The sequence below is a fragment of the Peromyscus leucopus genome, chromosome 9 (genome assembly GCF_004664715.2).
Source record: "Peromyscus leucopus breed LL Stock chromosome 9, UCI_PerLeu_2.1, whole genome shotgun sequence".
NCBI lineage: Eukaryota > Metazoa > Chordata > Mammalia > Rodentia > Cricetidae > Peromyscus > Peromyscus leucopus.
In genome coordinates this window covers 108,751,490-108,767,358 of record NC_051070.1, presented here as the reverse complement: position 1 = coordinate 108,767,358, position 15,869 = coordinate 108,751,490, and the positions used below count along the sequence as shown (strand labels likewise).

At 40.5% G+C, this 15,869-nt stretch overlaps 1 protein-coding gene across 1 annotated transcript in view; it reads right to left on the bottom strand.

Moving 5' to 3' along the window:
* Positions 1-7,882: 7,882 nt before the first annotated feature.
* LOC114708192 (disks large homolog 5-like) overlaps positions 7,883-15,869 on the bottom strand; it is a 32,489-nt gene continuing 24,502 nt past the window's right edge. The window contains exons 11-13 of the mRNA XM_037208293.1: positions 14,378-14,548; positions 10,875-11,133; positions 7,883-8,770 (exon numbers count right to left, since the gene is read on the bottom strand). The gene's annotated coding sequence lies outside the window, so the exon portion shown is untranslated. The remainder of the gene's footprint in view (positions 8,771-10,874; positions 11,134-14,377; positions 14,549-15,869) is intronic.

Here is a 15,869-nt window from a genome sequence, read left to right as displayed (position 1 = left end):
TCAAGGAAAAGTTAAGTGCAGGCCGGGGTAGCAGTGCCTTGGTGAGTCTAAGAGCCTTGTAGACAGCATAGAGGACCCGCTACCTCTATATGCATCAGAAAAGGTGCTGCAAGGCAACAGTCCTCTCTCACTGACCATTCTAGGTTCAGGAAGTGTGTGTGTGTGTGTGTGTGTGTGTGTGTGTGTGTGTGTTGGGGTGTCGTATGTGGTATATTATGCTTTTCTGTGCATCTTTGTGTGTATGTGTGTGTGTGTGTGAACTTCTATGTGTGTGTTTGTATGTGAATACTGTCTATTGCTTGCACAGTAGTGCTCCTTTGTGTGTGTGTGTATGTGACCATGTTTGGGTGAGTGTACATGTGTGTGTGTGTGTGTGTGTGTGTGTGTGTGTGTGTGTGTGTATACACGTTTCCTGTATGTATAGGGGTAAGTATTTGTGTGTGTCTGTGAGTACAGGTGTTTAGGTGTAAGGCTATCTCTATGTGTGGAGTTTAACCTCTTGTGTGTGTGTGTGTGTGTGTGTGTGTGTGTGTATTTCTGCATATGTGTATGTTCACTTACTCATCTTTAATGATGATGTAACCAACTTTATTGAAAAAGTACTGTGCCCCCTCACTTGGCATCCATCAAATATTGTATGCTGCTGCCCAACTTTCTCCATGTCCTCCTTGCTCACGAGAACAAAGGGACACAAAAAGTACTGAAACTCAATGGTTTTCAGGTATTTGTAGAGGCAAAAAAATATTTATCTGCCCAGAAATCCTTGGAGCAAACCAAAGGAATGTGGTACATGAAGTTTAAGAGGAGGTCACTGTGGCAAATCAAGGTGTCTGAGAGGCAGGATAGGCTGGCTAAGGGTTTATGTCCTTCTCTGCTCTGGGTGAATGGTGACTGAAAACTGAATGGTCAGGTGGCTTGCTGTATCTTCTCTATATCCTGTTTTGTCCTCATCCACATTGTCTGATACCACTTGCTTTTCCCCTTTCCCTAACCTTGGTTCAGTTAACCTTGGCCTTGGAGCTTGGGCTGGATGTTAGTTCTTGAGAGATTCTGACTTGCAGTGTGTGTCCAGCTGCATCTCAGTCCAGCGGAAGTCCCCTAGCCATGCTGTGGTGTGAGAATGGGGCTATCTCAGTGCATCCCACTTAGATTCCTGAGGGTATAGGACTCACCATGTGTTATGTCTGTAGCACTCAGTAAATTCTTTTCTTCAAAGTTGTTTACTCTGACTTAAAATCAGCCTCATGGAGGGTTTGGAGAAATGAGGACCCTCAGACATTGCTGGTAGTGTAAAATCGTATAGCACAGAGCAAAACCACACACAAGTCTTCAGAAAGTTAAACTGCAATCCCCAGGTGACCCAGTGATTCCAGATCATGAAGTAGGTGTCCACAGAGAAGCTAGGGGACATCAGGGGTTTATCAGCATTCCTGAGAGTAGCCTGGTGATGCTTCATTCATACTTTGATCATTCAAAGATTGAGAAAGCACAATGTGGTCAGGCTCTTCAATGGAATATTGTTCAGCATAAAATAATACATAGGATCATTTGGCACTGACTTATTCAGCCTTTTGCTATTCAAACAAATCCCTCGCAAATCACCTCACAGGAAGGAACTGTTTCTTTTGGATCCTGGTTATGAAGAATTTTCTAGATTCCTGACCTCTTTGCTTTTGGTCCAAAGTAAGCAACCTGTGGTAAAGGGAGCCCCTTTTGAAGGAAGTTGCTTGCTTTGGGGGCAACTGGGAAACAGTGAACAAGACCAGTGGGGTAGTCCACCAAATATTCCTATACTGCACAATCTGAGGAACTTCCTAAGTAGGGTTGGCTAAGGGGTGAGAACCCCAGAGGGCTACCTGTCTGTGCATTAGTTTACATGATAGGCATTTCAATGACTAAACTGCCTATCTCTCATGCACAGTGTTCTTCTCTCATTCAACAGGTTTACCTTCTTTTCATTAGTATCCCTGGTGGTTGCTTCTTATGTTAGCATGAACTGTGAAGCTAAACATGTTACTGCATTACAGTGTGCTTGTATGTGTGCATACATGTACTTGTGTGTGTTCATGAATTTATGTGTGTGCATGTGAGTGAGCAAGCCTCCACTGAGAACACAGACTTCTAATGAACAGGAGCAAGATAGCCTGGATGAAAGACTGAAGGGCCTGCTGAAGCAGAAGGAGCTGGTCACCCTGCAAGAGGACTTGGCAGAAAAGCTGCAACATCACTTCAGTGTCTCTGAAATGAGGTAGGAGCCCAAGCTGGGAGGAGTGGTTAGAATCATATGAGTCACCTGTCCCCGGATCTCTGTCCTTTTGGGATTCCCACCATCTGAATAGCGCGAAGCCACAGCAAGGGGAAGAACATTTCAGGATATTGTACTGGCCCAGTCAACAAGAACTTCTCCAGGAAACACTATGTTTGATCCTTCATGTTTCTGGGGTTGTGTGCCCCTTATGCCCTTCTGAGCTCTCAGGAATCTTCTCAGTGTCCCCTGTGTCTCCCCACAAATCTCCCTTGGATAGTCCTCAACCTAGCAGGAGGAGGGTTAGTTGTGGAGGACAGTGTGTGCTCCTGCCACTTCATTTTCCTTCCAGAACATCAGCTTTAGAGAGAAGTTCCTACCTTCGCACAGATCTGCATGCAGCACACTCCTGCAGATTACAGGTTCTCTGCAGTGTGAATCTGTTTCCTGTGAAAATATTTTTCTATTATAAGAAGATTTAGGAGTTGAGGAGTTGAACTGAGGCAGGATTCTGTTCTTTAGCAATAATCAGATCCTTCACTGCTTTTCTTTTGTAGGCTCCCCTAGAGGGTCTATATTCAATTTCCAAGGTTGCTCACATTCACCTGTATCTAATCAGGGCCATGTATATCTGCCATGAACTGTTACTTAGTCATTACTACATTGTTATTTTTTTACTCACTGGAGAAATGTGCTGTATTTTCTTGCCCAGCACACTATATTTTTCAGCTCATCTTCTAGCAGATTTTAAAGCTGAGAAAAAAATCAAGGCCCAGGTACATTCTGACCCTTCTTCCTTGGGGAATGCAGGGAATGACCTCATTCAATCCAGCTGAAAGGTCATGCTGGATTGTCCAGCTGACTAGAGCTGGTTCAGGCTCAATAGCTGACATGGTAGGTCCCTACCAGGCCTGGTCCCTAACTGCCTTCCTCCTCTAGGTCAGAAAATCTCCAGTATGAGTTTGAACAGGCCACAGCCCAGGATGAGAGCCTCCTGCAGACAGAGCTGCTGCAGCAGGAGCACTAAGTCTCACAGGCAAGTGAACCACCATTGCATCCCATCTCCAGCAAACATGGCATTGGTGAAAGACTGGGGGCTCTTGACCTTGGCTTCCAGTCTTGATTTTGTCTGGCCTGTGGCCCAGCCAGGCTGCTTCTGGTTCTGATTGCCTTTTCCTCTCATATAGCAGATCTTGGGAGAACTGAGGAGGCCAACGAAACCACAGATGCCTTGAACCCATGACATTCTATACTCTCCGATCAAGACCTCCTCCTCAGAAGACACTCAGAAGACCAAGACATTACAGGATCAGAAATGGGTGATAATTTATCAAAAGCTTCCCAAGGGGCACAACGTTTGCTCTAGGAAATGTCTCATTCTTTGTCTCTGTGACAACTTAGCCTACAAAGCCTAAACGAGGCATGGCTATACTAGCTTTGAGAAGGCTTTTCACAATCGCTGACTGCCTTCCAACCATGTTTCCAAGGCCAGCCACAGGCTGTAGGTCTGTGCTGCTAACTGTGCAGCAAGAGAATACTGCTGACCTTAATTTTTTTTTGTTTTGGTTTTGGTTGAGTTTTCTTTGCTTTGGTTTGTTTTGCTTTTCTTTGTTATAGATTGAGCTTTTTCTATTTACTTGTTCTTTCTTTTGTTCTTGTTGTTGTTTGGGTATTTTGATAAGGATATTCACTGTTTATGTTGACTGTTCTACTTAAGCCCCTATTTAGTAAAATAACTGCATTTTTATTAATAATAAAGTGATTTTGAACTTTTCTGTCTTAGAACCAATTTCTTTGGTCAGGTGTGTTGTCTCACTCTAGTAGCCCCAGAACCTCCTGTAACATCAGAACACTCTTATGGGCCTAGCTTTTGCTATATATTGAGTTCCCCAGTCAGCCAGGCCTACACAGGGCTTAGGATGTGGATATCCATTGTATGTTGGGAAAACTATTAATACTATATCTTTGTGTCCATATATTTAGCTTTCCATCAACAATATTATTCTTTATACACATTTCCTGAAATGATCATGAGCACCCAATTAATAAGAAACAACAGTATTGCTCTAAAGCCTCTCAGGAAATGAAAACATGGATTAAGGGAGCATTAAATAAATCCATGCTTACTTGCCACCTGGGGCTAAGACAATGTCTTTTCCTGGGCTGCTGCCAAGGGCCATGTCCTGTCCATGGCCCTGAGGAAGCTGTGGAGGTCTATGTTGATATCCATATCTCCTTTTACTAGTGAGGGCCTTGTAGCCACCTGCAATCTGGACCACCACCTATGACCATGTTGTTGTCAAAAGGATATGCCCCCCAAAAGAGCATGTGTGTCTTAGAAGCCTGTGCTGCCACCGAGGACCATAATGACATCTGAACCAGGGCTGCTGCTAAGGGTTGTGTCTGGGCCCATGGCCCTGTTGCAGCCAGGGTCTGTGTTGATGCCTCAGGCTCCTGTGGCCATCAAAGACAGTGAAGATGCCTGGAATCTGGGCTACTACCTGTGCACATGGTGCTGCTGGGTCCAATCCAATCTGAGTGACCTACACTGTCAACCAGGCCCATGGTCACATCCAGGCCTGGGTTGCAGTCTAGGACCATGTCTGGGTCGATGTTGCAAAGACAGCCAGGAACTGTGTTCATGTCCATATCCTGTGTGATCCTGTCCTGCAGTAGGATCAGGATCCATCCTTGGTGCATGAGCTGACTTTTTAGAGCCCATTACCTATGGTGGGACACCTTCAACATCCTTGATGCAGGGGAAGGGGCTTGGACCTGCCTCACTGAATGTATCAGGCTTTGCTGACTTCCCAGGTGAGGCCTTATCTTTTTGAAAGAGGGAATGAGAGGGGGACGGATTGGTGGGGAGGCTGGGGGAGAGGAGGAGAGAAGAGAAGAGGGTCTGTGGTTGCTATAGAAAATGAATAAGAAATTTTTTATGTTTTTTTTTTTGTGTGTGTGTGTGGTTTTTCAAGACAGGGTTTCTCTGTGTAGTATTGGTGCCTGTTCAGAATTTTGCTCTGTAGACCAGGCTGGCCTCAAACTCACAAAGATCTGCCTGGCTCTGACTCCTGAATGCTGGGATTGAAAGTGTGCGCCACCACCAATCAAATAGAAATTTCTTAATAAAGAAAAACAATAAGTTAAAACAATGAAAAAATCTGAGCTATATCTCTAGTCCTTTAAAAAAGCTTTATGCCAGGTGGTGGTGGCCCATGCCGTTAATCCCAGCACTTAGGAGGCAGAAGCAGATGGATCTCTGTGAGTTTGAGGCCAGCATAGTCTATAGAGCAAGTTCCAGGACAGACAAAGCTACAGAAAAATTCTGCCTCAAAAAGCAAACAAAACGAAGTTTTATACTTAATATGTAAAGAGTATATGTCTTATAAAATATTTCTAGATAAATCTAAAAAATTTCTAGATAAATACTAGTAAGTAATGAACATGCAATGGTTTATGAAAGAAAGTTAAGATATGATTGATTTGGATTGCAAATATAGTAATAAATCTACCAAGTGATGTGCACATTTAAGGCAAGAAAATAAAGAAAGGGATGTACTATGTTTGAGAGTAATGCATAACATACTTACTAGCACTGTATGCATTAATGTGAATATGGCTATAGTATAAATGAAGTGCAAGACTTAAGTGTTGGATTCAAACCCACTGTCTCATACTAGGAAAGGATTTCAACACTGACCATATGAAACTGAAAAGCTGCTGTACAGCAAAGGACAACATCATTGAAGAGTCAGGCTACAGAATGGGAAAAACCTTTAGTAGTTATACAGTTGACAGAAGGCTGCTGCCTAGAATATTAAAACTAACAAACTAACTAACTAACTAACTAACTAATGAGAAAAACAAACATCAAGCAAAAGAGCAACCCAGCTGGACATTGGTGGCACACACCTTTAATCCCAGGACGTGGCAGGCAGAGGCTGGCGATATCTGTGAGTTTGAGGTCAGCCTGGTCTATAAAGCAAGTTCAAGGATAGCCAGGGCTACACAGAGAAACTGTGTCTAAAAAAATGACAACAACAAAAAAAGTCAACCCAATAAAAAAAAATGGGGCATGGAATGTAGCCAGAAGTTTTCCTGTGTCCACCGGGCTCCTGCAGCCACTCAGACCCAAGTAAATACACAGATGCCTACATTAATTAAAACTGTTTGGCCTAATGGCTTGGGCTTCTTGCTAGCTAGATTTTGCACTAAAATTAACCCATTTCTATAACTCTATACCTTGCCATGATGCTCGTGGCTTACCGGTATCTTTACATCTTGCTCCCTCTGTGTCTGGCTGGTGACTCCTGACTCCTCCCGAATTCTTTTCTCTGCTTGTCCTGCCTATACTTCCTGCTTAGCTACTGGCCAATCAGCACTTTATTTATTAACCAATCAGAGCAACACATTCATAGCATACAGAGCGATATCCACAGCAATGGAACTAAACAGATAGTTCCCAAAACATGTAAACCAAATGGATAGTAAAGTTTTTTAAATGTTCGATTACCCTTAGCCATCAGAAAAATACAAGTTAAAACCACTCTGAGATTTCATCTTACCCTAGTCAGAATGGATGAGGTTTTAAAAATGAAAACAAATGCTGGCATGGATGTGTGGAAAGGTTTTCACAACTGGTAGGAGTGCAAACTGATACAGCCAACTATAGAAATCAGTGCAGCTGTTCCTTTGTCAAAAAGCTAGAAATAAATCTACCATGTGAACCAGCTATACCAGTCCTGGGAATAAACCCAAGGATTCTTTATCTTACTACAGAGACACTCACTCATCCATGTTCATTTGCTGCCTTATTCCCAATTGCCAGAGAAAGGTAAACAACCTAGCTGTTGTCCATCAACTGATGAACAGGAAATGAAAATGTGGTACATTTACACAGTGGAATTTTATTTAGTTGATAAAAGTAAAGTGATAAGTTCACAGATAAATGGATGGAGCTGGAAACAGTCATTCCAAGTGAGGTAACCAGACCCCAAAAGACAATACTGCATGCTTTCTCTCATTTGTAGATACTAGTGATAAATATTTACATATGCATGTTTCATTTGGAATACCCATTGGGGTCAGTATTAAACTGACTCCTAATGACTTGCCTATCTCTTTCATTATGTCCATAGATTTGTGTATCTATTATCTTTCATCAGCACAACTTCTTTTTGTAGTATATGGTAATTGACAGAGACCCACAACTGGCCTCTGCCCGAATGCTGAGTCCTAAATGAAACACCTATCTGCCATACTCCCTCCCAAGGCTCAGGTATCACTGCAGCTGAAGAGGAAGAAAGACTATAAGAACCAGAAGCAGTGGATAACTACGAGGAAGCAGTGTTTTCTGCACAAAACAGAGTTGTGGCACATCTGACCTCAATAGCAGTCGTGTTAGCATGTACAAGACCTGTGTGAGCTCAAGCCAGAGAGAAGCCCAGCATGAAGAGGAGAGGTGAACCTGAAGTCCCACCCTAGCCAAGGAGTTACTGACAATCATTGCTGCTGGAAGAGGGAGAGCCAGTTTTCTTTAAGGGTGCATGTAGCCACGCATAGGTAGACCAAATCCTGTTGGTGGCAACACAGATTTGAGTGGATGGAATTTAAAGAAAAAATGAAGACACAAAATTGAGTAGGCAGGGAGGGAGGATTTAATCAGGGAAGAGCAGTAGGATATGATCAAAATGCATCATATGAAATTCTCAATGCACTAAATAAAAGTGCAAACCTGGACAGATTTCTGAAACATTTAAAGTAAAATCAGAAGAGATAAAAAAAAATCCAAGGTTCAGTTGTTCTTGTACATACATCTTTAGCTACAGAAATATGGTGTCTTTTTTTATTTCAGTCACCTGACTCACTGCTTTGAGATGTGTAAACCACTGACTGAACTTTGGGTTTACTAGATTTAGGCATATGACTAATATCAAATTTCCAATTACTTATATTTTTGTTTACATGCATAAAATATTATTTCCACCCTAAAGACGTCCAGTGTCCTCATTACTACAGTTGTTATTATAATTTTATGTTAGTGTTAGAATTCTCATTCATGTTAAAACCATGGATGGATTAAGGTCTGTTATTTCCATCTCTAAATTATTTGTGGTTGAAGCTGGGAAGACTAACAAGGGTATTCCTGAGACTAAGAGAACAGGAAGGTGCATGGGTATCTTCAAGGCTGAGTTCTTCTGTCTGGAAACTCTTGACATCACCAGAGAGAGACCTTCCATGTTCATCTTTCTCCTCATCATGACATAGAGCACTTTTCAAATTAGTGTTGTGTGTGTTGTTCCTCTAGAGGTACTAGGTAGTGGTTCTTCATCAGAAGCATCAGATACAGAGTTTTCAGTACCTTCTTTCATCCTCTCCTTTAATCTTTCTCTGAAGTACTGGTTGAGAAATGAATACTGTGTTGCAACATTGGGTCTGTGTTTCTTTGAGTCCTCAGAGGGAAACTGGAAAAGGACAGTTTTATATCCTCAGTCAGGTTTAGTTTTGTCTTGGTTGAGTTACTTTCTGCAGATAGGAAAGGTAGAATGTACATTTGTTTGGTTATACTCTCGACATTTATGTTTGTTTTTGTTGCGGGTGTACAAGTCTTCAAGCTAATCTTTTTGTTTAGTAGTCACCAGATATTGACACAGAAAAAAGACAACAATAATCATTTAATAGTTACATGTTCTCATAAATGCTTAGCTACTCACAAATTACTGGCCTGTCATTAAGAAGTAGAAACAGTCACATCCAGTCCTCACAACTGTCATCTCCACACCTGAAAGGCCTACTTTAGACCCTCAAGCTGTGACTTTGTCTGGTGAGTTCCTCTCATCACCTCCACCTCTTCCCTCTGCCATATTCACACCCATAGGCACAGCTCAGACCACGGCTTACAGTGGCTTTGCTTGGTGTAGGTCCACTCAAGCAGCAAATGCACCAGGTTTATCTGGCCTACCTCCTGTCCCAGAGCTCAGGCATTGTCCCTATCTAAGGCAGGCTAGAATATTACAGCAGACACACCACCAAAGAAAGAAGTCTGCCTGCTCAGAGATTAATGGAATAGAAACAAATAAAACAATAGAAAGAAGCAATGAATCTAAGAACTGGTTCTTTAAGAAGATAAATTAATAAACCTTTGCCCAACAAACTAAAAGAAGAAGAGAGATGAATAGGGAAACATTAAAACAGACACCAAGAAATTCAGAATAATAAAGGAATGCTTTCCAAAGCCTGTGTTCTGGAGATGGACCGGTGGCTCAGCAGTTAAGAGCACTGGGTGCTCTTCTAGAAGTTATGGGCTTTCATTCCATTCCCAGTATCCATATGGTTGTTCACAACAGCGTGTAATTCCAGTCCCAGGGCAATCGATGCCCTGGTCTGGCCTCCATGGGTACCGTATGGATGTGGTGCACAGACACACAGGCAAGTAAAAGAAAAATACATGTAAAAATAACTAATAAATAAGTGGCCAAAGTTATGTTTAAAATCGCTACTCCACTCAGTTGGAAAGTCTAATTTCCACATTCATTCAAACCTCCAAAATTTTAAACCAAAATGAGATCAACAACCTAAACATAGCCATAACAAATGAGAAGATTCAAACAATGATTAAAAAGCTTTCTGACTAAACAAAGTCCAGGCCAAAATGGAATAACAGCAGAATCTCACCAGACTTCAAAAGATTTGCAGTCAATCCTAATTAAACAATTAAAAAAAAACAGACACAAAAGAAGCCCTTTCAAATTGCTTCTGTGAAACAAGTAGTACTCTTATACTAAAAACCAGGAAAAAAATACAACAAAAATAAGACTACAGAAATATAAATAAGATAATACATATACAATAAACAGTAATCTTACAAAATGAGTAGCATATATATATATAAAATGCTCAGAAAGGCATCACAGAAAAACTCCCATTCACAATAACCTCAAGAAAATATATCTAGGAACAAACCTAAGCAAGAGGCCTTGTTAATGAAAACATTAAGACACCAAAGAAAGAAAATGAGGAAGATGAGAGAAGATGCAAAGATCTCTCATGGTCATGGATGGAAATAATTCAATATTGTGAGAAATGGCTATTTTACCAAAAGCAATCTAGAGATTCAATGCAATTCCAGTTGAAATTCCAGTGGCATTCCTCACAGAAATGGGTGAGGGGATCTTAAGACTCATATAGAAGCACAAAAAACACAGGACAACAAAAGCAATCCCAAGTAAAAAGCACAGTGCTTGGGTGGCACCATACAAGATTCCAAGTCATAGTGCAGAGCTATAGTAAAAAAAAAGTCTGCATGCTACTGTCACAACAGCAAGCTCCTAGATCTCTGGAATAGAAGAGAGAATCGGGTTATAAGGCCATGCAACTAAAGACACATGCTTTTAAACAGACACCAAAACTACACATTGATGTAAAATTGGTACAAAGGTTAAGAGGGTAATCTACTGCTTTTGGATTGGATTTGAGGCCTGTCCCATAGGTGGGAATTCATGCCTGAAACTGTAAACCTGGCCAAAAGCCCATGGCTTGGGATTCACAGGTCCTATGGGGAGTCTAGTAATGTTACTTTGCTCAATGGACATGTTCTCAACCTGCTTTCTAAATATTCATGAATACTCACATTGAAGAGTACTTTTCAAATTAGTGGGGATTTCCGTGGAGTGTGTTTTTTCCTTCAGAGGTACTAGGTAGTGGGTCTTCTACAAGACAGGCATTAAATCCAGTTTTTCCAGAAAGCCCACAAACTATATTTGTTGTTTCATTTTTTATGGGGCTGTCCAACCCAGTGTATACTTTTCCTCCATCAACATAGTCACTCTTGTCCCCAGGAGGAAATCTCAGAAGTACAGATTCTATTTCAAGTATCTTCATTGCTGGGTCTGGAGATGAGAAGATGGATGTTTAGTTTGATTGGTTCATTGCCAGACATTCTGTTGTTGCTTTCACTTGGGAGCACCTGTCTTCAAAATGACTCATTCCTTAAGAGTCACGCTGTATAGGCATAGCAAAAATATAAAGAAATTAGTATTTGACAGTTAAATATCTCTACATATGCTTAGCTATTCATACAAGGCTCCCATTGAGAAGCAAGAATAATTTAAATTAGGGACAAATAATTTAAATTTGTCCCTGGAATAGGGACAAAGTGCATACTAACAAAACAACAGAATTTGGATTGAAATAAACACACCTAAGTATATGTTAAGTTTAAAAAACAATGAATTAGATGATTTTTAACATGGCAAAGCAATCCTTGTGTTAAAAGATTTTACCCCACTCTATCTGAAATGTTGAAAACTGACCTAAGACACTTGAGACAATTTGAACTGTGAGGCAGAAGAAGCTCTTTGAACTTGGCAGGACTCCCTAAACTGAGACTACATATTTAAGGCACCAGGAAGGAACTCCTCTTCCTCAAATCTAACCCACTGGCCACGATGTCACAGTGCTCATAACTTAGACCACCCAGTTAGTGTCTCAAAGTTGATCACACCTTCATCTATTCAGGAAATTATACAAATGAGAGTAGAAAGGTATGCAGAAAAAGAAATTGGCCTTGAGTTGAAACATATTTCTGAAAATAAAAATTTCCTTGAAGTTACTACAGATTTTAATAGTTTATGTTTATCAAATGTTTCTGTACTATAGGGTTTTTTTTAACCTAAGAAAAATTTTAAATCAATATTGAAAATTAGAGGTAATATCAAATCTGCTTGTAGGACTGAAAAATGAAACAAAAATATGTCTTTGATATACACTTGCACTTTTAGGATTGATTTTTAAAGCATGCATGTGGGTATGTGTGAATGAGTACAAGTGCCGTGGAGGCCTGAGGTGCTGCCTTCCCTGAACCTGGAGTTCCACGGGTGCTGGAAACAGAACTTGGGTCCTCTGCAAGAACAATGTGTGCTCTTTCCCTGTGAGCCATCACTCCAGCTTTTCACTTGATGTCTTTAATCTAAACACACTCTAAAACTTCCTTCTTCAGTCAGCAGGGCTGGAGGACAAGATGGCGGCCAATAGACAGGCTGTTTGCTCTGTCCTTACCTAAGATGTCATTGGCTCAGACATCTCTAATCATCAGGGAAATGCAAATCAAAACAACACTGAGATACCACCTTACACCTGTCAGAATGGCTAAGATTGAAGACGCTTTATGCTGGAGAGGATGTGGAACTAGGGGAACTCTCCTCCACTGCTGGTGGGAATGCAAGCTTGTACAACCACTTTGGAAATCAATATGGTGCTTTCTTAGAAAATTGGGAATCAATCTCCCCCAAGATCCAGCTATACCACTCTTGGGCATATACCCAAGAAATGCTCAATCATACCACAAGAGCACTTGCTCAGCCATGTGCGGTTTTGATTTCTTTTCTTTTAAAAAGTACTTGAGATCTATCTTCCTGTGAATTCCTCCCTTGACCAAATCTACTGAATTTGATCACATATAGTAGCTAATATTAATTTGGAAACCAAATTGAATTGGGCTTAAAAGAAAGAACATTTGAAGTTGACTTCTGACAATATAAAAGTCACAATAACGCTTTCATTCATTAGGTGTGATAAGTGTGTCTAATCTGCCCCTTTATTTCCTGATGTTGAAGTTAGATGCTTTGAGGCAATTAGCTAGTTGCAGTGGAGATCAGAAACTGGTGTAAGGAAGGTCTGCAATCAAAGCTATCTCTTCTGCTTGCTCTATACCTTCTGAGTGAGGTTTAAGACAGAAAAGAGGGCTGTTTCTTTTCTAGTTGCTGTGACAAAAATGTGACAGAAATTAGTTAAGGGAGGAAGGCTGATGGCTGCAGGGAATTTCAGTCAGTTACAGCGTGGAGGGCAAGCAGGGTAGCTTGGTCTGTGGCAGTGGTCTGTTGTTTCTCACATTGTGTAGACCAGGAAGCAGACCACTCAGAAATGGGACCAGAAGTGGTGATGGCCATTAAGACCCATCACAGGCAGCCTTCTGCTAGCTAGGCCATGTCCTAAAGGTCAAACAATCTCCCAAAGTCGGAACCAATTGTTAAAGTACATGAGCACCAAGCCCCTGTGTGTTAGTGTGAAAACGTTTTTTAGTCCAAGTGTATCAGAGGGCTAGTGAGATGGCTAAGTGGATAAAGGCACTTGCCAGGAAGATTGACAACTGAATTTGATCCCTGAGACTGAAAAGATGGGAGGAGGGAGCTGACTCTCAAAAGATATCCTGTGATCTCCAGACTTCTGCAATGACATACATGTACATTGCCTTCCCCCATCTCCCAAATAAATTGAGACCAGGGTGTACTTGAACTCCCAACGACCCACCATGTCTCCTGAGTGTTGGGATTAGCACGCACAGTCTCTTTATTGCTGTTCTTACTACCTACATAGTCTCTGAATTTCAGTTGTAAAACTAACAAGTTGATGATGCCTGGGCCCCAGGAACTTAGCAAGCATCCTGAGACTGGCTACTTATTTCCATTTAAAATACCTTGGCTTGCACCCTAGTCATTTGCATCTCCAACATTCATTCTGGGAACTGGAAGGATGCTTCAGCAATTAAGAACACTTGTTGTTCTTGCAGAGGACCTGGGATTGATTCACAGCACCCACATGGTAGCTGACAACCATCTGTAAGTCCAGTTCCAGGAGATGCGATGTCCTCTTCTGACCTCTGTGGGCAGTGGGCACACACATGGTGCACAGACAGAATGCAGGTAAAACATTCATCCACATAAAATAAAAAAGTCTCCAAAACCACAAGCATGTTGGTCACTTCCATGTTGACTGTAATCACTCCAGGAGTCTAATTGTTTATTCTCTCTATTTTGATGAGTTCTCCTGACTTGTGTTAAAAGCATGTTTACTTCTGAGTTTTTATTTCTATGGTCTAACTTATTTTCACTTTTACCATAGATGGTGACTGGCAAGAGTGTCTCTGGAAGTGAGGGTGTGGAGGAGGGACAGGGTACGTTTGAGGCTGGACTCCTCTTTTCTGACACCATCTGCAATACTGCAGACATGGGCACACAGATGCAGCTTTCTCCTCCCAAGCAAATATGTTACTGTTCAAGTCAGTGGGGATTACCTTTAGGGGTGTTTGCTCTTCAGAGGTATTAGGTAGTGGCTCTCCCTGAGGACAAACATTACCTTCTGGACTTCCAAAAAGTTTCCAATCCTGCTCTTTAACCTCTTCTGGCAAGCTGGCTCTGATAGATGTAAATACTGTGATGTAGTTTGATCAAGAAACAGACACTGTTTCTTGTCCACAGAGATATATTCTCTGTCATTTATCATCATTTTTGGGTCTTTAGATATGTTCTGCAATGGAAAGGAAGAGGATTAAATTTTTGGATTTGGTTCTGAAATTAATATTTTAGTTTTTGGGTGCATGTTTTCAAAACCACTTTATTCTTTAGTAGTCACAGGGTATTGACATATAAACAGTAGAAACCAATAATTAACTGTGAAATATTTTCAAATATACTTATCTATTCACAAATTACTAGGATATCAAGAAGTATAAAATGGTAGCCTAGAATAAGAGAAAGTCATAAACTAAAAATCATGGCCTTGCTGTTGTCATTTGGACTAAAATTGATTCACTATGTTTTAACAATTCTAAATCTGTATAAGGTGATTATTAATATTAATAGCCCCCTTCATCAATCTTTCCCTTCTTCCAAGGTTGGGAAGTAAAAATGCACATTATTTTCCATTTATATTTTCCTTTTATAAAATAAACACTAGTGTTTATTTACTAGTGTTATCCATATTACAGTACCTATAAAACTTGTTTACAGAAACTCACTTGTCCATTTATTCACATTCAAAAATCATTAAAATGCAGCTTCTAATTCATGCACACCCTCATGCTAGGACTCCAGGTTACACACATCAGATATCCTAACCTTTATCAACTCATGGCATTTAAGTAACTTTAATATGCATTTGCATGTATCTAATTAAACCCTTCTAATGGGGCAAATGTTAGAATATGTGCATAGATGACATGCAAGTGTATATTATTTTAAAATGTAAAAATAAGAAATTAAAATTTTACTATATGGTACTTGAATCTTCACTTCCAGAATTAATGGTAGAGGGAAACACATACTGTTTAACTAGATGAAGACTTTTAACACACTTAGTGGAATCATATAAAAACCACAGTGCCACCTCTTCATAATATAAATTTTGATGAACAGATTACACATGTCTAAATTTCCACAAATTCTTGTTATTCTAAATAGAGAAGCAAAGATAGAATTAGAGGAGATGCTCTTATTTATGATCCTAAAATAGGAGTATCCAAGGGAAGATCAACTTTTCCTGCATTGAAGCTGAAGATAAAGGCACCTGGGAGATTCCCTGATCACTGAAATAACAAACTTGACCCTTTAAAACATATTTAGGCATGTTATCACCATCATGTTTTAAAATCACTCTAATGTGTGTTTATTTCTGCAAATATCCTTGGTTAAACACCAGATATCTGCACTTATGGGAGAATACTGCATTTAGTATTCCACTCACTATGTATTTCCAGGTCATTTTCTTATTCAGTCACCACAACCTGCAAGGACTTACTGCTCACTCATAATATATTTGAGGCCAGTAAACAAACAATGTCCCAAATAAT